This window comes from Leopardus geoffroyi, chromosome D3 (assembly GCF_018350155.1).
Source record: "Leopardus geoffroyi isolate Oge1 chromosome D3, O.geoffroyi_Oge1_pat1.0, whole genome shotgun sequence".
In the NCBI taxonomy this organism is placed as follows: Eukaryota; Metazoa; Chordata; class Mammalia; order Carnivora; family Felidae; genus Leopardus; species Leopardus geoffroyi.
This window is the reverse complement of record NC_059339.1, coordinates 3,387,585-3,411,807: the sequence shown is the minus strand read 5'-3', so window position 1 is coordinate 3,411,807 and position 24,223 is coordinate 3,387,585. Positions and strand designations below refer to the sequence as shown.

General features: G+C 50.2%; 1 protein-coding gene across 1 annotated transcript in view; it reads left to right on the top strand.

The window, feature by feature from the left end:
* The window catches only part of TMEM132C (transmembrane protein 132C), a 308,814-nt gene that overhangs the window by 104,867 nt on the left and 179,724 nt on the right, over positions 1-24,223 (top strand). The gene's annotated exons all lie outside the window — the stretch shown is intronic.

The window sequence follows — 24,223 nt, the reverse complement described above, 5'->3', positions numbered from 1 at the left end:
AATGCTGCCAAGTCGGGGCTGGGGAAGCCTCAGTTCCTGAGCCCAGGTTAGCGGTGATTAAAGGAGAAATCGCCCCATGGAGGTGTTGCGTCTTCTAAAAAAAGAAGGAACAGAAAGTCAGTCGAAGCAACAGAATAACCTGGCTGCCGTCACCGCTGCTGGCTCAGCAGGTGGCTCAGGTTGTAACAGCGTTTCTCTGTGACTCCGTGTGACGATTCTGAGTTCGGTTACAGGAGCGTCTGTTATCTGAGGATTGTTCATACTGGGGAAAAGCCACTTACGGCAAACCCTCTTCAAATGCGGACCCGGATTTCATAATAATGAGAAAATATTTGATTGCGATTTGTTTAAAAGATAACGATGATAAGAATCGCGTCCCTCCCCCCACCCCCTTTCTAGTTAAGAAGGTCTTGGGTTACACTTACAGCTACGCTGTGGTTCTTTTTAGAATAAAAAAAATATCACACTTGGAAGGAGTTGCTCGGGAAAAGTATCTGCAGAATAGAATGGTGGCATTTTATCGCATTTTTCTTTTGGTTTCAGTTTTGTCATTTACCTTGAAGAATGGTCATTTTCAAAGGCCGTGTTTGTGTTTGTTTTCATAAGATGCCCTCAGAGGTTTCGAGATGTGTCTCCAGGCATTGTCTTCATCCCCCGGGATTCAGATAATTCTCCTCTAAAGCGGCTGTCTTGTCATTGTCCTTGTCATCGTTTTCTCTCGATTTTTAAGTGGGCTGATTGTATCCGCCCTCCCCTCCCGTTCGTGGACGTGATTGAGGGCCTCTACAATGTGGCTATGAAATCCCACGTCTTTTACAAGATACCAAGTTTGCCCTGCGGGGATTCCCAGTGCGTCTCCACTGTCAGCCTCGGTGGTCAGCCAGACCCCCGCTGACTGTGTGTGAGAGGAGGGACACACCTCCCTGTCAGGGCACCGGTGACTTCGCGGCAATGTCAACCTTTCAACCGCTGGCCAGAATAGCAAATATTGAGATAAGAGGATCAGGGTTTGCTTCCTCCCGTCTTTGATGGGAAAGATACAGGGAAGGTGTGAGTTTTGTTCTTCCTGAGTTCCTTAGCATGCTCGGTTCCAGATCGTTTCATTCTAAATAAAATAGATACATGCGGCCCTGGCTTTGGAACGTAGATGCAGAAGACGGAACCAACGGCACCAGTGGTGAGGAGCCAGCACAGTTCTGAGCCCAAGTCTTCTGCTTCCCGGGTTGTGCCTGCTCCCTGTGCCTCTGTCCCCTCATGTCTACACCAGATGCCATCGTAGCCTATCCTGTTCTACAGGGGAGGCCCCCGAGGGCCAGTATTTATTCGTTAAGGCTTCTAACAGTGCCTGGCACGTAAAAGGTGCGTGTATGGCGGTTGTGTTTGAACACCCATCAAAACTTGCAGAAGTGCTGAATTCTGTTTCAGCAGTAAAAGGACATCACCGTGCCTTGCATGGCTGCCAGCTCTGTTCTCGACGTCCTATTGATTCCTGCTTCACCGTGATTTTCTTTAAAGAGCAAAACTATTTTGTTGTTTGGTTTTTGGGTTGTTGTTTTTTTTAATAACGACAAGCCCTTTGGAGCACAGAGGGCAGTGATGGCGGGGTTCAGGGCTGGATGCTGCATAATGCCGTGAAGTGCGGAAGCCTTGTTTCTGCCTTTCCGATCTTTCCAACCCCAGACCAGAGTCCTGGGGGAGAGGCGGGAATGACTCCCAGACGGGAGGCCCGAAGGATGTGGCTACCATGACCGATGGATAGACCGTGCAAGAGGCAGGCTTTCCCTTTCTAGATAATATATTTCAGTTAAAGAAATTGTGTTTAAGTTTTTTTTTTTTTTTTTTTTGAGAGAGAGAGAGAGAGAGAGAGAGAGAGAGAGAGAATCCAAGCAGGTTCTGAGCTGTCAGCACAGAGCCCAACACAGGGTTCAAACCCACAAATCGCGAGATCATCACCTGAGCCGAGGCTGGATGCTTAACCCACCGAGCTACTCAGGCGCCCCTATTTATTTATTTTGAGGGCAAGAAAGCAAGCTTGCGTGAGCAGAGGAGGGATGGAGAGAGAGAGAGAGAGAGAGAGAGAGAGAGAGAGAACCCCAAGCAGGATCTGCGCTGTCAGTGTGGAGCCTAAGTGGGGCTCCAACCCACAACCTTGGGGTCCTGATCTGAGCCAAAATCAAGAGTCTGATGCTCAACTGACTGAGCCACCCGGGTGCCTCCAAAATAATTTTCCTGTTTAAATACACTGTTCCAAGGATAGAAATACAGTAAGAGAACAGGAGGGGACCCACACAGATGCGGCAGGAACAGTGAGTCTGCCCCTTCCTCCCCGCCAGGGCGCGTGCTCACGGGAACCCACACCCAGCTGCCCTCCACCCTTCCCTCCCACAGAAGAAATCCATCTTGCCCGTCACTGTTACCTTTCTCCTCAGAAATTCTGGGGCCTTGAGGAGTCCTTGAAAGGCCTCTCCTGACTCTGAAATCCCCCGTCATTCTCCCCGGTCACCTTTCACCATGGCTTTGACGACAAGGCCGTATTTGGTGACATCCAGGACTTTTTGGGAATCGTTACAGGGCCACTACCCTGTATTGGAACCCGGCCTGGGCCTCCTTTCTAAGATCATTTTCACGAATGAGACCCTCTTCCATAAGCGAAAAGCAGCAGTCTCCTTCTCACTGGAGACTTCATGAATTTAATTCAAAGGCAACCCCAATTTTATGATCAAAGACGTGGAAAGTTGAAGCGTTGTGTCCTTTAGTCGTAACGTTATTTGGAAAACCTACCTGAGAACGTGACAAAGAATGAGCACCACCATAAATGAAGCACGCATAACCGGGGGTGTTTCATAGACACATCTAAGTGTGTCCATCCAGTGGGCAAGGCCCTTTGGTCCCTTGTCACATGTCGAACCACAGAGCAAACATATATGGAATTCATGCGAAACCAAATACCTGATGTCAAGCTTGTATCACATACGTTCCTTTCCGTGGACGTTCTTCACGACTAATGGAGACTTCTTGATCAATGTCAAGATTCCTTATAGCGGGCGGAAGCGTTGTTCCCTGTTCTGGGGACTTCCAAAATACATTGACGGTTGGAGTCGTCGGTCCTGAAAATTCCCGTTGCCGTCCCCACGTGCCTGAATGTTCCGGAAGCTCTCGGGACGCTCTCATTCCCGACCACTGCTTCCTCAAAGCCCCATGTTACATGAGGTTTACAGTTTCTTCCTGTGTTGGGATCAATGTTCGCTTTACCTCCGTGGGTCCGGACCTTGCAGGTCATTAAAGGGCTGAGCAGGGAAGGCCACTGCCCCTTGGCCTTGTCACTGAGCAACGAAATTGATACCTTCAGATGCCAAAGAGGTGGCCCATTGTCCGCTGCGGCTGGGGACAGGCTTGCTTCCTTGTGTCCCAAGTTCAGGAAAACAAAAACCAGAAGTAAAACCAATGAACCCCTGAAGTCATAGTCAGCAAACGTTTACTGGGAACACACCGGAAGGACACTGCACACTGGGAGCCCTCCAGCCAAAACATGGAATGAGGCTTGAGTGGGGTGTGTGTTAGAAAGCGGTTCCCAGAAGGGCACCGGGGGGGCTCAGTCGGTCGAGCGTCTGACTTCGCTCAGGTCACGATCTCGCGGTCCGTGGGTTCGAGCCCCGCGTTGGGCTCTGTGCTACGGCTCAGAGCCTGGAGCCTGCTTCCAATTCTGTGTCTCTCTCTCTCTCTGCCCTTCCCCCACTCTCACTTTGTCTCACTCTTTCTCTCAAAAATAAATAAATGTAAAAAAAAATAAACAATCAAACAAAATAAAAGAACTCTTAAAATACAGAAATCGGCTCCTGGGTAGCTCAGTCAGTTAAGCATCTGACTTCGGCTCAGGTCACGATCTCGCAGTCCGTGGGTTCGAGCCCCGCGTCGGGCTCTGTGCTGACAGCTCGGAGCCCGGAGCCTGCTTCGGATTCTGTGTCTCCCTCTCTCTCTGTTTCTCCCCCACTTGTGATCTGTGTCTCCCTCTCTCTCTCTCTGCCCCTCCCCTGCTAGCATCGTCTCTCTCAAAATAAATAAACATTTAAAGTTTTTTTTTTAATTTTTTTTTTTAACGTTTATTTTTTTTTGGGACAGAGAGAGACAGAGCATGAACGGGGGAGGGGCAGAGAGAGAGGGAGACACAGAATCGGAAACAGGCTCCAGGCTCTGAGCCGTCAGCCCAGAGCCTGACGCGGGGCTCGAACTCACGGACCGCGAGATCGTGACCTGGCTGAAGTCGGACGCTTAACTGACTGCGCCACCCAGGCGCCCCTAAAGTTTTTTTTTTTTTAAAGAAAAGAAAAGGGAAGGGGAGGAAGCAGTTCCCAGAGCCTGGAGGCACGGACTGTTTCTTCTTCACGGGCGTTGGTTACAATATTAGGATTTTCTTAAATGGAAGGAAATGGGTTACTGGTTACCTCCTCTCCATTTGGGGGAACAGTTTAAATCTTGCTTATGGTTTCCAGAGGCATAAGCAAGCAATGACCCAGGTCAGGTTGGCCTCGCCTGTCCTGCCAAACAATCTCACTGAAAAGCTTTGCTTGTGTGACCCACCTGGGTTTGTCGGCTCAGGGAGTTTCCAAGGCTGGTCTCTGCTTGTGTGTGGTTTCAATACACCCCCACCACTTTGGGTCAGCAGAGTGTGAGCAGCTCGCCTGGTGTGACTGTCACATCACCGCTGGTGCGGCGTCCAGGCTGAGGACCCCCACGTTCGCTGCTCCAACGTTCGCCATCATGCACGCGGGCGGGCGGACTGTTGACTTCCTTCAGGCGTCCGGTCCTGATGGACATGGATTGATGTGTGAGTGACCGCCGAGGGGCATCTAAGACCTTGGGGAGGAGACAGAGGTCAACAGGATGACCAGAGAGTAAAACAGTCTCCCAGAGCAGAGGTTCCCAGAAGCCAAGACTTAGCCAACTGAGCAACTCGAATGGGTTGTAATCAGATTCAAGTTCTACCGGTCGAGGTCAATCCACATTATTTTCCTGGTGATTTCACACAGGTGCAAGGTGATGTGTTAGCGGCCGCCTGTCCTCACGCTCGCTTGGGACGAGATGGCCGTGAGCGTGTTTCATTTCAGGAGGTGGTGCTGCACGTGGGCTCTCCCCTGAACCAGGACTGAGCCCCGGGAGCGATCGCTAATTTAATAAGGAGGCATCTCTTTGGAAATAAAAGAATACGAAGGTGGATAATCCGAGCAGATGATAAGCAGCCTAGATCTGAGTTGGAAGCTCTTCAGAGGGTGGGGTTTCAGTCCCAGGGGTTTTCCCGGTTTGCGGGTTGACCCTTTGATGATGTGAACCTCGCGGCCTGTCGAGCGGCGGGCACGAAGGTCGTCCCCACGAGTTCCATCGCGGTGGTTTCTCTGACATTTACAGGTAGATCACAAAACCCGAGAGACCACGGACAGTGAGGATCTGATCACGGTACACTGTAGTTTTCTCCTGAAATGCCATTTTTCTAGTCATTTCCAAGATACCGCGAAACTCATTTGTTTGTAAAAAAAAAAAAAAACAAAAAAACAAAAAAAACTCTAATTAAATGTGGATTATTGATGTAAATGTGGTCAGAATACTGATTCTGTGCATATTCCCCAGAATGACATTTTAGTAACAAGCTGTGGTCAGATCCAAAGGGCCTCACCCGCTCCCTAAAGTCAACCTCAGTTCTTTAAACTCTCTGGTAATAAGGAACATCAGACCTTTAAAGGGTCTTTATGCTAAGAAGCCAAGCTAAGATCTTGTCTAATTGTCACGCATTACAAAGAGAACAGATTCTCGTTGAGCTTATACGAGTACATATGTTATCAGGAAAAATGAGACTATTTCATAAGAGTTTCTGAATTCCGGGGCAATCAGGTAGGGAGAAAGAGACGAATGTTTCCGTCTTTGTTTAGTCATACGCTTTGTCAAATTGCTGTGAGTTACAAACGTCTGAAGAGAGAGGAGGAAAGGGCTTCCTTCACTCGGCAAAACAAAATAGGAAAGAACCAGCAATGTTTGTCAAGTTACCAGAAGAAGCCTGTGTTCTGGAGGTCAGGTCGGGTCTTTGGAGACGAGGGACTTTGGCCTGTGGGAGAATCGAGCATAGAGCGGGGGGGCCTCTCTGTGACACAAGATGTACCAACGGTGACGGTGAAAGATCTGGAGAGTTCCCCCTGTGTCTAGACTTCTGTGGGCCTCGGCTTGTCACCGTGTGTCCCGCCAGCCCGTGACCAGCCAGCGGGCTGTCCTCCGGGGTGGCCGCCCTCTGCCCCGACCGCCACGGCACAGGAGCACGGTTAGGAATCTCGGCATCTCCTTTTCTGCTCGTTCATCCGGACCTTGTGTGTTTCTCCAGAGTTACTGACAAGGGAGCAGTAAGTGTCGGGTCCGCTTTGCCCTCTCTGGGTGGGTTTCACGAGCCGGCACCGATAACGGAGACTTCGGGGCATCAACCCGAAGAGATGATGCTTTTCTTTTTTGAGTAAAACACGGTGAGGTAAGGAGGTAGTCTTCCCAGAAGGAAAAATGGGCGCAGAGGACAGACCCTGTGTGCTGTGCAGCTCCGTTAATGGCCCGTGCTTCAGTGAGGCCGGATCACAGGATCAGGGAGCAGGGGAGGTGTCCTCAGCAGATGGCAGAGGGATGCGGGGCTCCTGGCTCGTGAGCTCTGTCCCGATTTGACGGGTGGATGTGTGCTGGGCATCCTTGTTAACCACCGACGTCCCCCCAACCAAATCAACGCATGTCGCCTACACTTAACAGCTCCTCTGTGTTTCCAGCATCTTCCGGTAAATAAATCAAAAGGGTAAAGGCGGTGGGGGGAGGCAGGGAAGAAGCTTTTAAGGAGATGAGCCAAAGGGACTTAGTATGCAGGGATGTCGGAGGGAGAGAAGTATTTCTGCAAATGGGATAAGATCTGTCAGCAGACTCACTCCTAGATCCTAAATGTGTCGGGGGGGCGTGCAGGTCGCGTCATAGGCTGGCTGTCCCCTCCTCTAAGAGGATTCTGTGACCCTGACCTTTGACAGGCAGACCTGGTTCCCAGCCAGCCCCGGGGCAAAGGGCCCGGGGCTGGGCTCCCGCTGGTGGGTAGCTGGTGGGGGGATTCATGGAGCGTGTCTTTCCTGCTAGACTGAGCCAGTCGGGGAGCTCTGCTGTGTCGTCTGCTTACACAAACACACAGAACACACAGATGCCCACAGCAGCATTTTTTGTAACAGCCAACGCGTGGAAACCACCCCAATGCCCAGCGGCCGACGGATGAGCAAACTGCGATCTATCCACGCAGTGGACTGTCCCGTGCAGAGGACGGAACGAACTAATGGTTTGGGCCACAGCGGGGATGGACTGGAAACCACGGTGCTTGAGCGGAAGAAGCCACCCACAACGGCCATCTCTCAAGCCCCTGCACGCGGTGGCACGGGGACCCGGGTTTGCTGCTTTTGACGAGAAGCTGGAAACGTGGGCTTTAAGCACAGCCCTTGTGTCCATGCGTGTGGACAGGGGAATCGCTTCTCAGCCCCACCGCGCAGGCCTGGGGACCCGATGGCGACCCCGGGCTGAGCTGTGTCTCCAGATCTAAGTCGTGGCTCCACACAGCAGGTGTATTTGCCTCCCAGGGCTTCTGTAACAAACTACCCCGCCCTGGGGGCTGAAAGGGACGGAAACGTGTTCACACGCAGTTCCGGGGGCAGGAATCTGAAATCAGCTGGCAGGGCCGCGCCCCCTCTGGGTGAGTGTCCTTCCCCCGTCTCTTCCCCATTCTGCTGGTACTTCTGCTTGTGGCTGCTTTGCTTCCCCCGCTGTGGTCGGTCCCTCTGGGTCCCCTCTGCGGCCGTGCCTCAGGTCCCCTCTCCTTCCCTCGCAAGGACCTCATCTGGACCTCCCGGACTACTCGTGTCGGCAAAGACCGCCTCCCGGTGAGGCCACATCCTGGGGTCCCCCGCAGACAGGAAGTCCCACCCACTCCGGAGAGGACAGACCACCCCAGGCATTTTGGAGCCTCCCACTCTGTCCTCCCAGGATCTTCTGAGTTACTACGTGCCCCTCGGCAGCTCCGACCGTAAGCAGAGCTACAGATGGGCACTGGGCCTTCGCCACGTGGAGAACACCCCCTGCTGTGCTCGGTGCACCTGCACCTACGTTCTCCAACCCTCCCCCTGCTTACAGACCGCAGCCGGTGTGCATGCTGCTGTAAGCGAATTTGGGGGAGCTCTCTTTTCTTTCCCCGATGCCGTGTGTGTCCAAGGACATGGAAAAGCCTCGCCCCTGGATAATTCGACTCCCCGTTTCCAACTAGGCATCTGTCCCCAGGTCGGGTGGGGCGCTCAGGAGTGACCCGCGGTCCCCAGACTCATCGTCAGGAGGAGACCCCAAAACACAGTCGGGTTTGCACGGGCTGCACATTCAGAGCTCGGTGCAGACAGTACGAGAAACTCATTTTCCCACAGTCTGCCTAAAATTCATTTCCCTGTTGAATGTCTCCGAAGGAGAGGTTTGTTTTCATTTTGTTCAGCTTGTCATTTTAAGTGTGTTCTCCTGGAACAGAGAAAAGGAACAATTTTCTTTCTGCTTGGGAAGACGTGAAGAAGTAATGTTTCCTGCCCGGGGCCCCCGCCCCGGCTCCCCACGACACATCTGCGTTGCCAGGCAGCCCGGCTTCGGTGAGCCCGTTCGGCTGTTGTACGAAACACAGACTCCGCTTCTCTGAAAGCAGAAAGGAAGGGCCGCCTTCCTGACCCAGACCGGCTGCCTCCGTTCCACCTTCTTTAACCGGTTTAAGTTACCGTCGTCTTCAAAAGAAAAGAAAATAATAAAAGGCGTCTTAGTTTTCGAGCTTCCCAGATCACAGCTGTGTCTGTTGCAAATGGTTTAGCGCGTGCATAAGGGGACCTGGGACTTGCAGTCCTGTCTACCTGGGCATGTTTGGGGAGCAGCGGTGGGCTGAGGGGTAAGTGATAATTGCAGAGGGAGCGTGGAGTACTCCAGTGTCCCAGAACACTGGGGTGTTTTTTGTAAAGACATTTATTTTAAAGTAGTCTGTACACCCAACGTGGGACTCGAACTCACAACCTGGAGATCAAGAGTCGCACTCTCAGTTGACTGGTGCCCTCATACTGGGGTATTTTTTTAAATGTGTATTTATTTTTGAGAAAGAGAGACAGAGCACGAGCAGGGGAGAGGCAGAGAGAGAGAGGGAGACACAGAATCTGAAGCAGGATCCAGGCTCTGAGCTGTCAGCACAGAGCCCGACGCGGGGCTCGAACCCACGAACCGTGAGATCATGACCTGAGCTGAAGTCGGGCGCTTCACCGACTGAGCCACCCAGGTACCCCTACACCATTTTATTTAGAAAGGAGGGCTCCTGGAAATGGGGACATGAAGACAAGAGGACCTGTGGTGTTGGAGGCGATCGAAGGGGGAGAGAGGTGGGCAGTGGGTCTCAGGTCCAGCTTCCAGCCATTTCCTCAGGTGAGCCCAGTGACCATGGCTGGGGTCCCGGTGTCCCTCGCCCTCTTTCCTCTGGAGTGAACCCATGTTCTCGAGGCCTGACCTTGCTGCCTCAGCCTAACTTATGTCAACTGGGGCTTTCTCTCTCTGTCACCTTACCTCAGAAGCATCAGCTAGAAGGACCAGCACGTTCAGACCTGGACGGTGGCTGTCGCTCAGGTGGAACCGTTTGGGGGACAGCGCGTAGAGAAAGATGAAGACCGTATCTCACGTTTCCCTAGAATATCAGCATCCAATGGCATCTCGTTCTGGTATTGTGCTCACTTTGGACGTGGTTTCCGAAGAAAGCGTCTCTTCTTTTGATTGTCTCAGGGGGGCTTTTGAAAGATGGAATCCCCACAGCACTGGGGGACACAGGCTTTTAGAGGCTCTTACCCACTGCTCCCTGGATCAGACCCATGACTCCTGAGAATCCATATCCTGGCTCCTCCTGGGACTGCTGGTTGGAGAGAATCCATATCCTGGCTCCTGCTGGGACTGCTGGTTGGATGGCCCTATTGGGCTTCTAGAAAATCATACTTACACAGCATTTGGCAAGCCATTATTCACACCATGAAGCTTTCTGAACAACCAATTCTGAGATTCATCCTCTCTCACCCCATCGTCCGCACCCCTGTCTTGATGCTGTCCCAACTCCTACTGGCTCCCTCCGTGGTGACTCCAATGGTTCCCAGCTCATACAACACCTAAGAGTTTGAAAGTGCACGTCTCCTGCAACGAAATACCACCTCGCCCCCATTAGGATTGCTGCGGTCGAAAACCCAGAAAATGGCAGGTGTCAATGAGGGTGTGCAGTAGGCGGAACCCTTGTCTCCTGTGGGTGGGATGTAAAATGGTGCAGCTGTTGTGAAAAACAATATGGCGGCACTTGAGAACACTAAAAGTAGAATTAGCGTATGATCCAGGAATTGCACTTTTGTGTGTGTGTGCCCCGAAGAAGTGAAGGCGGAATTTTGAAGAGACACTCAAATACCCACAGCAGCATCATTCACAACGACCAAGAAGCGGACGCGACCTGAGTGCCCACCAATGGGGGAATGGAGAGCCGTCGGCGTCCACACACGACAATGGGATATGATTCAGCCTTTGAAAGGAAAGGGATTCTGACATCTGCTGCAACACGAATGAACCTTGGGGACATCGTACAACGTGCAATAAGCCAGTCAGAAAATGACAAATACTGTGTGATTTCCTCTTACGGGAGGTACTTAGTCAGTCATCCAGACAGAAAGGAGGAGTGTGGTCGTCAGCGCTGGGGGGCTGGGGGCATTATCGCTGAATGGGCGAAGAGCTTCGGTTTCACAAGATGACATGAACTCTGGAGATGGGCCGTGGTGAGTGCGTTGAACGCTGCTGAGCCGTACGCTTAAAAGTGGTGATGATGGTGAAGTTTGCATTCTGTGTGTGCGTTACCACCGCGACCACCACACCAGAAATGTGTAGGTGGACACTTTTGTCACAGATGAGCTGGAATTGAGTCTTCCTTATTGGAGCCACGTACCCATCCCTAATGCGTTTATCGGGACCAGCGAATTGGAACGTGCTGATTCACCACATTTACAAGTGGTGGATTAATCTCACTGCCAATGGGCGGAGAGCAGAGGCAGAGTGTTTGACAAAGGGGAAACTGAGGTATCAGTACTGGAAGACAGTGGGTTTACCCACGGGCCAGACAAGATGCCCCCTGGTAGCGTCAGGATGGGGTGTAACCTCTAGAGACGATGCTTGAGTTCAAATCCTGGACCCACGGTCTCCCAGCGGCAACACACAGACAGCCTCCTCCACTTTTCTGTGCCTCAATTTCTGTATGAGGATAAGAATCTTCGCAGCTACCCTTAGGGATGTTGCGAGGCTTAAATTGGATAGAATTTTAACCTGTGCTTGGCACATTTTGAGCACCTGGAAAATACCATTTATTATTATCGCATTATTATGTTTTTATTACCACATGTGTTTTTCCTGAAGTTACGTAGAGGACACATTAAACAATTTTTTAGGTTTATTTATTTATTTTGAGAGAGAGAGTAGGGAGGGGGAGAGAGATGCAGGGCTCCAACTCAGGAACCGTGAGATCATGACCTGAGCCGAAACCAAGAGTTGGACGCTTGACCGACTGAGCCACTCGGGTGCCCCACACGGAGGGCACATTATAGCTGCTCTTGGTTGAGAGCTTCCAGAGGCACCTGAAGCTATTCTAACTGATGAACTTCCGTCTCTGTGGTAACGTCCGCATCCTTTAGGAGGAAGGATGCCCTTGCTTCCATTCAGGCAAAACCAGAGGTTCTCAACCAGGGATCAGATTTATCCCCCCTCCCGGGGGCCATTTGGAAACCTCCCGTGACGTACTTGGTCATCAGAGCTGGGGGAGCGTTTCCTCTGGTATGTCATACGTAGAGGCTGGGGACAATGCTAGGTATTCCCCAACGCACAGGACAACCTCCTTCTCCCCAACAAAGGATATTCCAACTCATAATGCCAATCAGTGATGCTGGCATTGAGAAACGCAGAAGAAAACAAATGGTTGAGGACCAGGGGCATGTCTGTAATCACAGGTTATAACCCATCTACTCTCGGGCGTAGAAGGCAGCTGTGGTTCTCAGGGAATCATGACGGTCCCCATGAACATGTGGCAAGACGTGTCTGTTGGGAACATAACGGCCTTGCCTGGCAATGTAAGAGGTTCTGTTTCTTTGAAACACTCTTCCCAGATGTTGGCAGCAGAGAACATGGCAACAAGCCATGAAAATCAAGGCCAATTTTCATGTTTACCAAAGAGCAAGGACCTGATCTAGTCAGTCTATACTTCACAATAAGTATATCTTAATATCCTTTCTTAAGAAAGAAGAAGGGCTTTGATAACATCAGAGAGGTATATTCACAGACAGAGCCCATCCTTGATAGCTCATTGGCAGAAAGCGTATCACACTTCAATTACATCCATTTCATTGGCGTTAATGAGCACTTCCCAGAACTGGCTTCTTAGGCGCGGGACTGCCTCTCAGAGTTGATAGATCACTGTCAGCATCTCTCACACGGAAGAGGTAAAGATGGCATCCCGCTGACAAACCCAATTATGCCATCCTGAAATGCACAGTGGGAAGAGGGGAATCGAACATGGCAGCCGCAGTGGGGAGAGGGGAATCGAACATGGCAGCCGCATTAAGAAGTATGGTGGGAAGGCACCGTTTTCACTTAGCTGAGCTTGGCTGCAGGGTCAGGGAGTGACGTGACCTCCTTCTCAGTAACCACTCAGGCTACAGAATCTCCAACGAGCTTAAGAGACGATTTGTCTCCCCACGGTTAGTCAACTTGCTATGGGTATTTAACTGTCCATCAACCCACCTTCTGTTGGGGGGTAATATTTTTTATTTAATAAGTGATATATTCATCCCCTGATGGTTCTTAGTCTGCCATGGTTCTTCCCAAGATTCAAGCCATCACACGAACACGTCATGCTGATTTCCATGAAGAATGGGATGTCATAGCACACATGGAAAACAAGAGTGTGAAACCCTTAACTTTGGAATTGGACCAAAAAAATTGTTAAAACTTTCATCAGGTTGGTTCTTTTTCCAAAAGATGAGGTTAAATAACTCCTAAACTGAGGGTAAAGAGAAACAGAGCATCAGGCGGGGACTAGAAGAAGTTACGTGTTGGTCGGACGCTGAAAGGACCCTTGAGACACGCGTGGGAAGTTTGGAAAGACCAGAAAGCAGTGGATATCTTTTCTCTTTCTCTCCAGACGAACCAGAGAATAAGGATGGCCTCAGAGCAATCTCTTGGGCAGCGTGTAAGAAAGAGCTGTGGAACTCAGAAGGGTGTGGTGTTTCTGGCAGAAAGGCCTGTGAGTCTCACACACGGGTTCCCCATATTTTCTGTGCGCTGTACAGGGATAGAGGAACAGCTGAGAACACACGCTGGCTTGGTTTTGGAAGTAAAAAAGACACATCATTGGACAGCCTAGGTGGCAGTTCAGCTGATTTGGGAATATTCCCTTGACATGTATTCATCTGGATAGCAGCACGGACAGCTAGCAGGTGCCGGTGTGGCCCGGAGCCCCAGGGCGGGGTGCCCCCCTCACCCTCCACCCCCACGGAGTGGAGATGCTCCTCTGGGATGGGAGTCTGCCAGCCAGGTGCTTTCAGCCACCGTGAGCGGCTCGCAGCCAAGAATAGCGTGCACCAGTGGCTCCCCACCTAGAGGGGCGTGAGCATTACCCACAGTACCTTTACAGTGTCAGTCACCGGACCGCACTTCTGTTTGTGTTTAAAGTTTGTTTATTTTGAGACAGAGAAAGTGCGAGCAGGGGGAGGGAGAGAGAGGGAATGAATATCGCAAGCAGGCTCCGAACTGTCGGCACAGAGGCTCGATGCCACAAACCATGAGCTCACGACCTGAGCCCAAATCAGAAGTTGGATGCTTAACCGACTGAGCCACCCAGGCGCCCCCGGACGGACCCATGTCTAAAGTTTCTGGCTCAGTAGATGTGGAGTTGGGCCAGAGAACTGATTTTTCTAACAAGTTCCCAGGTACCCTCGCTTACATTTGTGTGCAGAATCTCTGCGTCGTAGTCCTAACGCTCAGTACCCTAGAAAGTGACCTTATTGGGTGGTTAGGGTCATTGCAGATGTAATTAGTTAGGATGTAGGCATACTGGAGTGCAGAGGGCCCTAATCTGGTAAATCGCAGAGAAAGATCAAGGCAATGAGCTCATCAGGGAGACAGACGGAGAAGCAAAAGTGGGTGTAGCAAAATTTCAGAATTCGTCAGTTGAGCTGAAGGTTGTAGTTGAGCTGAAGGTTGTACGGGCATTTGTGGTGCTATGCTTGTAGTCTTTTCCACGGTGAATTAAGTGCTCTTTCCGATTCTGGTCTCCTCCGCCTGTTAACGACAGTCGCTTGAGAAGGGAAAGAACATTGAGAAGTGGTCTTAAGTCAAGACCCAACAAATGCATTAAGAAATTATATTCTTCAACCCAACAGAGACAGAGAAGGTTAAGAGGAAGTCATTTAACAATCACAAGGTGTAAAGGCCGTTTGGTCAGCCTCCCCATCCCCTGAAGTGACTTGAAGCCACGAAGAACCTTACTCAGGAAAGAACGAGAAGTTACCTGTATCTGGAAAAGCTTGTACACACCCCTGAAATTCAGTCACCTGGCATTGCGACTTCCCCCTGGGTTCTTGACTTGTCTCCAGAATTGCAGGCGGCAGGCCCGTTGCTATGGAAATTGCTGACTTTGTGTGTGTGTGTGTGTGTGTGTGTGTGTCTGTCTGTGTGTGCATAAAATATTACATAAACACCTACAACTTTTTTCCTATTTTTTCCTAGGCTCCAGATTGCTATCATTTTGCATGTAACTTAAACTGTTCAAAGAGGGGGTGGGCAGGTGTGTGCATTGAGGCACAGCTTATGAGATTCGAGCGGCCTCTTGCTCCCCCCCCATTGCTTATCCTCGTCTGACCTCTGCCGTGTCACTGCTTTCAGAGCCGTCAGTAGATGTTAGGCAGAGAGAGCCATGCCCCGCTGTGGTGTCACAGAAGTTGTTGCCATTGGACGCAGTCCTAGGATGCTCCGTATCCACCAAAGAGGCCAAGAGCTGTGGGGAGCAGGTGTCCCCCAGGTGAGCTGGCGTGTCCGATGGGGGAGATGAGCTCTCTTGGGGCATCGTGTGGCCGCCACCGCCGAGAAGCATTTCCCAGGCCGGAGTGTGGAGGGCTCACCGTGAACGCGCTGGTGTTTGCAAAATCTCCAGAGAGCATCTCTCTTGGTGTCCTGGCACTGGCTTAAAAGTCTGTGCGGAAGAAGAATGAACACCCCATGGTGGAGTAAATCGCAATTAAAAAGCCCCCTCCCCTGGGGATTTTACACTGTTTTCCAGAATGTTCTATCTTCAGACCCACAGCCAAGCCTGTGTGTAGAACATGAAAGGAGAGACCACGAAACACTAAAGAATCACAATAATTGAGTCCTAATGAATGCTGAGTGATTAATCTCTGTCATCATCAGAGCCGCTGACATCTTTGTAGTGCTGAGTTTTCTACACAGGGAGCATGACTTGGGGAGGCTGGAGGCCCGGTCCCCAGACTCCCCCCAAAAGGGAATATCACCACACATCAAGTGGATTTTTTTGGTTTGCCAGTGCATGTAAAGATTACGTTTACACTCTAACAGTCCACTACACGTGTGATCGCGTTATGTCTAAGAAAATGTACCCACCTTAATTAAAAACACTTTATTGCTAAAAAATGTTATCATCTGAGCCTTCCGTCGCTGGTAATCACAAATCACAGATCACCATAAAAATACAATAGTATCGAGAATGTTCGACCTGTTGCAAGAATTATGGGAATGCGACGCGGAGACAGGAAGTGAGCAAACGCTCAACAGCGGCTTGCTCAAGGCAGAGCAAACACGAACCTTCAGATTGTGAAAAACACCACATCTGCGAAGCGCAATGAAACGAGTACGCCTGTATATCGTTTTTTCCGGAATGCTATGAAAAGTAAACATAGGACGACGGTGAGGTCCAATGTATCCCTTGGGTCAAGAGGGAGAAGTCATGATTCTGCCCACTGCCTGGGCGACATCATCACCAGTTCAGGGGACGTTCAGACTCCCAGGGCGGTCACACGTGAGGTCGGGCTTTCCGAGCAGACATGAGGGGTCTCGATGCGGATGCAGGACACTCGTCCCTCAGCAAGAGCCGAGCGTCTGTCCTTGGTGTGAAAGCCAAGCGCCTGGCCCTAGAGCCCACACACGAAGAGCCACAGCCTTCCCTGATCATAAGATGCCCTTCTTCCCATTTTCCCAGAGGCATCTGAATCTCTCCATCCCATTCATTCATTCATTCATTCGACTATCTAGCCAGCATCCAGGGACTGGACTCCATGGTCACCATGAAAGAAACAGCACAGAGCAGCACTTGAGGAAGACTGGCTCTGTCTCCTTCTAAATTCTGTGGCTCTGGCCTCCACTGCCTCGCAGGCCGCCCCTCTACTAGGGGCCCCTGCTTCTGGAGACCCTTGCTTCTGGGGGCTGCAGCAATTCGGGCGTTTGGGGTCATTTCCACCCCTCACTGAAAAGTGATGGCATAAGAAATGGCCTTCTTAAAACCGATACGATAATGCCTTCATAGTTTGCCGGTGGGACTGATTGCACTACTGTTTTCTAAAAGTGGGGCCGGAGCTGCGTGTATAAGTGAATGAAGAGTATATAGGATCCCAGAGTCCAAGGTCTAGGAGAGCGTATGGCTTTCCTACCTCTCTAGTTCCTGGAGAATCACTCGGGACTGCCCATCAGGGATTGGACATAATGCTACAAAGGGAACTCGTGCCCCTAGAATCTTCTTATCAAAGAAGGGACTTTGGGCGCCTAGGGGGCTCAGTCAGTTAAGCACCTGACTCTTGATTTCGGCTCAGGTCACGATCTCACGGCTTTTGTCGGGCTCTGGGCTGGAGCCTGCTTGGGACTCTTTCTCTGTCCCTCCCTCTCTCTGCCCCTCCCCCGTTCTCTCTCTCTCTCTAAAAATCAATAAGTAAACTTTATTTTTAAAAAAAGGGAGTGCATTTGGGGCGCCTGGGAGGCTCAGTCGGTTGAGTGTCCGACTTCGGCTCAGGCCATGATCTCGCGGTTCGTGAGTTCAAGCCCCGCGTCGGGCTCTGTGCTGACAGCTCAGGGCCCGGAGCCTGCTTTGGATTCTGTGTCTCCCTCTCTCTCTGCCCCTCCCTTGTTCGCTCTCTCTCTCTTAAAAATAATTAAACATTTTTTAAAAATTTAAAAAGCAGACTAATGTAATCCCTAAGACAAGCCTACCACGTACGCCTGATTTCTGAAAGACGTGGCCTGCTGAGGGTTACGCACCGTAAATTAAGATTTATTTTTTCAGTTGTTACTGATGGAAAAGGACTGGAGGTCTTTTTCAAAACTTGGGCGAAGAGGACAAAATTGTTAGGGAGTAACAGTTAGTGAAGAACTTAACGGTGTGCCAGGGGCCAGTCCACTGGGTCCCATGGGCTGTGCTCTCTCCCTGAATCGTCACTGGGGCCTTACGAAGTGAGTACGAATATTGTCATTATTGCCTTCATCTTCCCGAGGAGGAAACTGAGGCATCTCAGTCACTGTTCCAAAGTCATAGAGCTTATCATTAACGGAGCCGGGGTATGAACCCCAGTGATACCACGCACTGACCTAAAAATTCAGTGACAGTAGCAGATGTGAGAAACCCCCCCGGAAATTACAGCAGTTTCCTTAGCCCGGGATTTTGTGGGTCAGGGAGCTGTGCTCTGCTCAGCTGGGCCGTTGTGACCTTGGCTGTGCTCATCCCTGTCTGAGATCCACTGCGGGTGAGCCTGGCCAGCCGCCCTGCTTCTGTGGGTTGGCGGTCCATCGGCTGGGATGATGGGGCCTCGGGGCCGTGTGTGTGTCCTCTGCTGGTGGGCCAGCCTGGGCTGGCTTCCATGGCGGTCCCAGGGCTCCAAGAAGCACGTCCCAGCCTGGAACTGTGCAGTCACCGATCAGCGGATAGGGAGCCAGGCTTCACCTGTTCACGAGAGTCGCCGAAAGTCGCTTTGCTAAGGGACTCCTAGCAGGGAAGGCAAGAACCATGGCCACTGTTCCAATCTGTCACGAGGGATAGTCTGCTCATGAAATTACACTTTTTGTTTCTCCTTTATGAACCGATTCATCAAAACATTGCTTAGTAGGGGCACCTGGGTGGCTTCGTTGGCCAAGTGTCTGACTCTTGGTTTCGGCTCAGGTCGTGATCTCACAGTTCTAAGTTCGAGCCCCACAATGGGTCCTGCGCTGACAGCACGGAGCCTGCTTGGGATTCTCTCTCTCCCTCTCTCTCTACCCCCTCCCCCTTCTCCAAATAAATAAATACATGAAAAAGAAAACATTACTTAGTACATGGCTTAGGGTCTGGGGGCTCGAGGACGTTTTGTTGGGTGTGCATAGAATTTTAAAAATGAATTTTATTTAAGAATCTGATTTTCTGTTTTCTCTTTTTTAAAAAAAGTCAGAAGATCTTAACGTTGAGGCCATTTTTCTGCTCTGAGATTTTGGAGTGAACTCTGGGTGGCTTTTGTTCACTCCATCACACCCCCCCACCCCCGCCTCCCTCCAGAACCTCCCCACAGCCTCCTCACTTACTTAAATTACTTTCCTGATCCCTGGAGGCATTTTCGCTCGGATCCAGACTTCAGCATCTCGTACCAGCTAGGCTTCAGTCCTTGGCTCATCAAGTTAATTGTGTTAACGTATTCCACCGCCAGAAACAAGCAGACCAGATACCTTCTTATTAGTCTGTGCTTTGGGTCTGTTTCCAGTTTATTAGGATGACTTCTCCATTTGGAGCAAAGCCAGGATGGCACCTCATTCTTGTTTGATGTTATCACGATTCCATTGCCGAGGAAGTAATAATGGTTTTCCAATATGTAACGTGTGAAGACGCCGTCTTATCAGAACTTGGCTGTGTCTGTATTACAGTGTGCCCGTCAGAGTACAAGATAATAGCACTGTAAACGATCCCAGTATCTCCAAAATAGCAGTGGGTTTTTTTGTTGTTGTTGTTGTTGTTGTTGTTTTGACAGGTGTCTTCTTAATGATGTGTAAGTAAAGTGGATAAGGCTCCTGCTTCCTGGTAAAGTGGCTGAAGGGTTCCATGTGGACACTTTGCCAGGAGACGGAGGTGTATTTGACAGACAGAAGCAGGAGGAGGCAACTTCTGGAAAAAGGCATTGAGTTGAATACTCGGAAGGTTCCAGAAGCTTCCAGGGAAATAGCCACAATGCCTAGGAAGAGTGGGAGATGCATCTCCGTGCGCCTCTAGAGGATGTGGGGCCCTGAATTTCACAAACGAGTTATTGAAAGTAGCTCCTGGGTGTGGACAGAGTGTGGTTTCTGGAGCGGAGCTGGTTGGTAGAACTTTGTGTGCTGGTCGAGATGGCCTACGTACATTTGCTCCTGACAGCTGAACAGCCTCTCGCCCTGGGTGGCTATCGAGCACTCGAAACGTGGCCGGGGATGTGGAGGCACTACGTGTTGAATTGTACTTCATTTTAATTCATTTTAACTTAAAGAGCCACGTGTGACTAGCATATCGGCTACCATATTGGATAGCGCAGAGCATTCAGAAGGCTGGCCTTAAACCCTGCCTTCTGGGTGTCCAATGTCTAGAACGAGTGGTAGAGTGGGCCCGATTCCGTGTATGGTTGGGGGGTCCCACTAAAGGACAAGCCTTGGAAGTTAGGCTGTGTTCTTACCTGCTCTGTCCCCAAGCCCCTCAGCCCCCGAGCTCAGCTATCAGTGACGGTCGTGTGAGGTTGAAGGCTCTTCACGATGCCCGATGTTTGGGAGGATAATTCGTTCCAAGAGTGGGGTGAGCGTGTCACTGGCCATACACCAGACTTTAGTTACTATTTGGGCATGCTTCTTTCGTTTTAGTAGTTACAATGTGTTTTATTGTGTATAAGAAGATTATAATTAGGTTATATACTAGTGATGTCATAGATAAGAGTGGAGGCGAAATTACTTACAAGTCATTAGGTTTGAATTCATTTACAGAAAAAAAAAATGACATGAGCAATGAGATGATTGCCCTCAGATAAGGCAAACATTGCAAAGTCAGTGAGGAAACAACCGAAATGTAAGAAATGCTGATGTGGATGCTGGCACTTTTCATGCTCTGATTATTGTAAGTTTGTTGTTTTTCTTTTTCTTCTCCTTTTTTTTTTTTTAACAGATGCACACGTCTTAAAACATAAAATCTTGTCCTCCAAACCTTTGTGCAGCTGAGTGAACTGCTTTTTTTTTTTTCCCCCTCGTTTCATCTGGCTTCTCTTGTTTTTATTTGGAAGTAAGCCGAAAACATGAATATTCATGATGCTGTTAAACAAGATTTTTATTGAAAACAAAAATGGATCCGAAGTTTTCCATTTGTGGTCTCTCTAGTCGGAGAGTGAAAGCCTCATTGGAAGGTCGGTAGCAGAGATCTTTGGTCACTTGCTGTTTACTTTTGCTAAGAATGTAGGGTTTTTTGTTTTTGTTTTTGGCTACGGAGGTGTTATCCCCTTTGGGAACAAAATGCAAATAAATAAATAAATAAATAAAAGTTGCATTCATATACTTCCATTGCCTTGTCCTTGAGTATCCGAGGAAGAAACGGTGAGATTGCTAATGAAAAGGGGGGAAATGCTGTTGTTTCGGATGTGCTAATAAGTGCGAGAAGAAAGGACGAGGGCGTAGAAGGCTAAAAATGTGCCTCTGGTTCCTCTCCAGCCCCTTGGCCTTCTGATTCCTAGAAAATTGATTCTCTTCACTCGTTTCCATTCATGTGAGCTCGTGCCTGCCACCCTCTGAAGGAGAGGGGGGCTGCGTGTTTCGCGAGGTTGATTAATCAGCGCATTATTCTTTCTCACACATTCCAAGGTTCAGGGCTGTCCATTTTTCATCAGACCCATTGTTACTTGGCGGAAAATAAATACAGCATCAAAAATGTATTGCGTTAGGGGCTAAAATATGAAGGGAAGTGAGCGTTTCACTTTGGGTTGGCGCAAACAGCATTGATTTATGAAGAAAAGAATCCCAGGAGAGACTTTATAATCAAACGAGCTGACTCTTGATTGTGGGGTGGGGGGGGGGGAGGTCCAGGCCTTGAGGCAGAAATCATTAATTTATTTGTTTATTCCTTTAGCCACTGACTCAGTGGTAAGTGCCTACTAAGCGCAGTCTCTATGTCCCGGTGATGGGAAAGGCAGCAAAACGGACCGAAGGCGTCCTCATGGAACTTGCACCCTGTAGGTAGGCAATTGTCAGGTTATAAAATCTAGTGACTTAAAAGTACGGTGATACGTGCAGAGAAGACAAATTAAAACAAAAGTTAAACTTTCTCACTCTGCTCAACAAGTCTGGTATCCAGAAGTGATCTGGGAAAGAGGGTGACCACGTAGGTGGACGTGCGGTTTCTGCCAGTGTGGTGTGTGTGTTGCTGGGGGGGCGGGAGGGGGGCCAGGGGTCAGCACCTTTAAACGGTAACGATCGCGTTGTTAGTGTTACGGAACCCTCCCGTTTTCATCAAGGGATGCAGTGGTTCTGTTCATAATAGTAATTTAATTTTTTTTAACATTTATTCCTTTTTGAGAGACAGAGAGAGACAGAGCATGAGTGGGGGAGGGGCAGAGAGAGAGGGAGACACGGAATCCGAAGCAGGCTCCAGGCTCTGAGCTGTCAGCACAGAGCCCGACGCGGGGCTCGAACTCATGAACCGCGAGATCATGACCCAAGCTGAAGTCGGAGGCTCAACCGACTGAGCCACCCAGGCGCCCCTGTTCATAAGAGTAATATAAAGTTTCATTCTCTAGTAAATTTATAAGCAGATAAGGCAGGTTGTTGTGAAGCAAAATAGTAACGTACGGAAGTTCTGATGTGAGGATCTGAGAACGTGTGTGCGTGTTGCACACATACCACGGTTCCAGCGAGCTGCGGGGATGCTGGCTGTCCCAAACCGAGAACCCAAGGGAGAAATGCAAGATAAGACCTTGTGGGTTCTTTAAGCATTGCCGTGCGACCGAGAGCTCCTACCGGGGTGGTGGCCTGCCCGTCGTTCTGTCGCCTCATGCCGTGCCACCCAAAACTCAGGCTTGCACGACAGCCCGGGCTTGCTCACCCTGGTTGGTGAGTCAGGACTCAGCCGGTGTGCCCTGTCTGCTTCCTGCAGCCGAGGCTGGGCTTCTTCGTGCACCTGAGTTTGGGCTGCAGGCTCCCGCTGCCTCCCCCTCCGTCTGGCCCTCCAGCGGGGGCTTCTCTCTCCTTGTCCTCTGTCAGCCTGTGGAGTGACCCCCCTCTGTGTGGTCTCTCCAGCATCATTGCTGGGCTTCTTCCTGTGGATGCCCAGGACCTCAAGAGAGCGAGTGTAGAAACTGCCAGGTTCAAAGCAAGTCACTGGGCCAGCCCAGAATCAAGGAGAAGGGGGCTCTGTGTCTTGGTGGGAAAAGTTGCAGAGCTCCGTGACAGAAGGACATGGGTGTTGGGCATGCCGGCGGCCGCCGTGTTCGGTACAAGTCTACAACAATCCGCCTTCTGGAACTAGAACACATTGGACCCCAGCAAGTTAAGAAGCATTCAGAAGAACGTGGGTGCTGGCAGCTGGCGTGGGGGCGGGAGGGTAGCACTCGGGGCTTGGAGCTGTTTCAGGTAAGAAGAAGGAAGGAAGGAAGGAAGGGGGAAGAGAGCGGGCTCTTGGGTCATCTAAAGGAGACCAAGAGGGGTGAGGCAATCAGAATGGCAAGACCCAATACCTTAGTACCTGAGTTTGACAAGAATTCTGGTTTGGGGAGGGACTGCTAGGGAAAGGCAAGGGAGGACGTGTGGAGGCCGTGAGTTAGGAGGTGGAGAAGGAGAAAAAAAGGCTCAATAGGAAGATTTAGCTATGGGGTCGTTTTTTTTGAAAGGAAGATCGATTTGTCTTTGCCTCCGTGCATTTTCCCCCACCTAGATCAACAAGGAAGTAGACAAGATAACCAAATTTTACCCGTGAACTCCTTGGGAAGGTATATGAGAAACTCTTAAGTACATTTGCACATAGAATAATAATAGAAATAGCTATCATTTATCAAGTCTTTATTATATGCCAGGCACCATGTTAATGCTTTGCACAAATTAACTCGCGGGAGGTTAATGCATTGAATTTTTCAAAGTTGTGGAAACTATGCCGGGTACCTAGCCAGTATCCGTCTGCTCTGTCATACCAGACTCCTGATTCAGTTCAAGTTCACGTAGTCACTCTTCTTATGTATCCTCGTGCCTCAGGGAATGTTGACTCCTTCTCCAGCCCCAGAAGTTGATACGATTATTTGTCTGGTTACTGCTGTTGTTCACAAATTACCCTGAACACTCAGAAGCTTAAGACACCTCTTTTGTTTTGCTCCTGATTTTGTGGGACGTGGCATTTCAGGGAAGCTCTTCCTTGGGGGGAGGTGTCTCCTGAGGGTGTAGAAGGTTGGCTGGGGACGAAATGATCTGGGACCTCTACTGGGTCAGACATGTAAGATAGCACTCCCAAATGGCCAGACTGTTGGCCGTCAATGGCAGCCTTGTACATGATCTCCCCAATATGGCGGCCTCTGGGTTGTCTGAATCCTGACTTGGCAATTGGCTTCCCTCCAAGGAAGCATTCCAAGAGATGTTTTTCACACCTAGCCTTGGAACTGACATGCAGCCCTTCTGCCATTCTCGATTGGTTGAAGTTATGGGGAGGACACATAGACCCACCTCCTGATAAAAGAAGGGTCTAGGAATTTGGGGCCATCTCTTAAAACTTGCACAGTGGGTCCAAGAAAAACACATTCCTTTCTCCATGAATTGATTCAGGAAAGGATACGGGTCCCCACGTGCGTCTCTTGAAAGTTCCTGTCCTTTCTCTAAGCATCACTGTGTGCGATGTGACGCCTAGAATTCAGTAGGCATTTGCGTACCAACTTGAGGATAAAGCCAACAAGGGAGGTGGCAGGTAGGGGGGAAGAAAGGAAGCAGAGTCCTTGATCATTAAGTCCCCGGAGTAGCCGACTCTGAAACCAGTGAGCTACCTGTCCTTTCAGGTCATATATTCCTTGACTGGTGACACCAGTTGGAGTTGGGCACACCACACTCACCTTGGCAAACACACCTCAATCTTTAGCTCTTCCAACATCAGCGAAGGGGGTGGGGA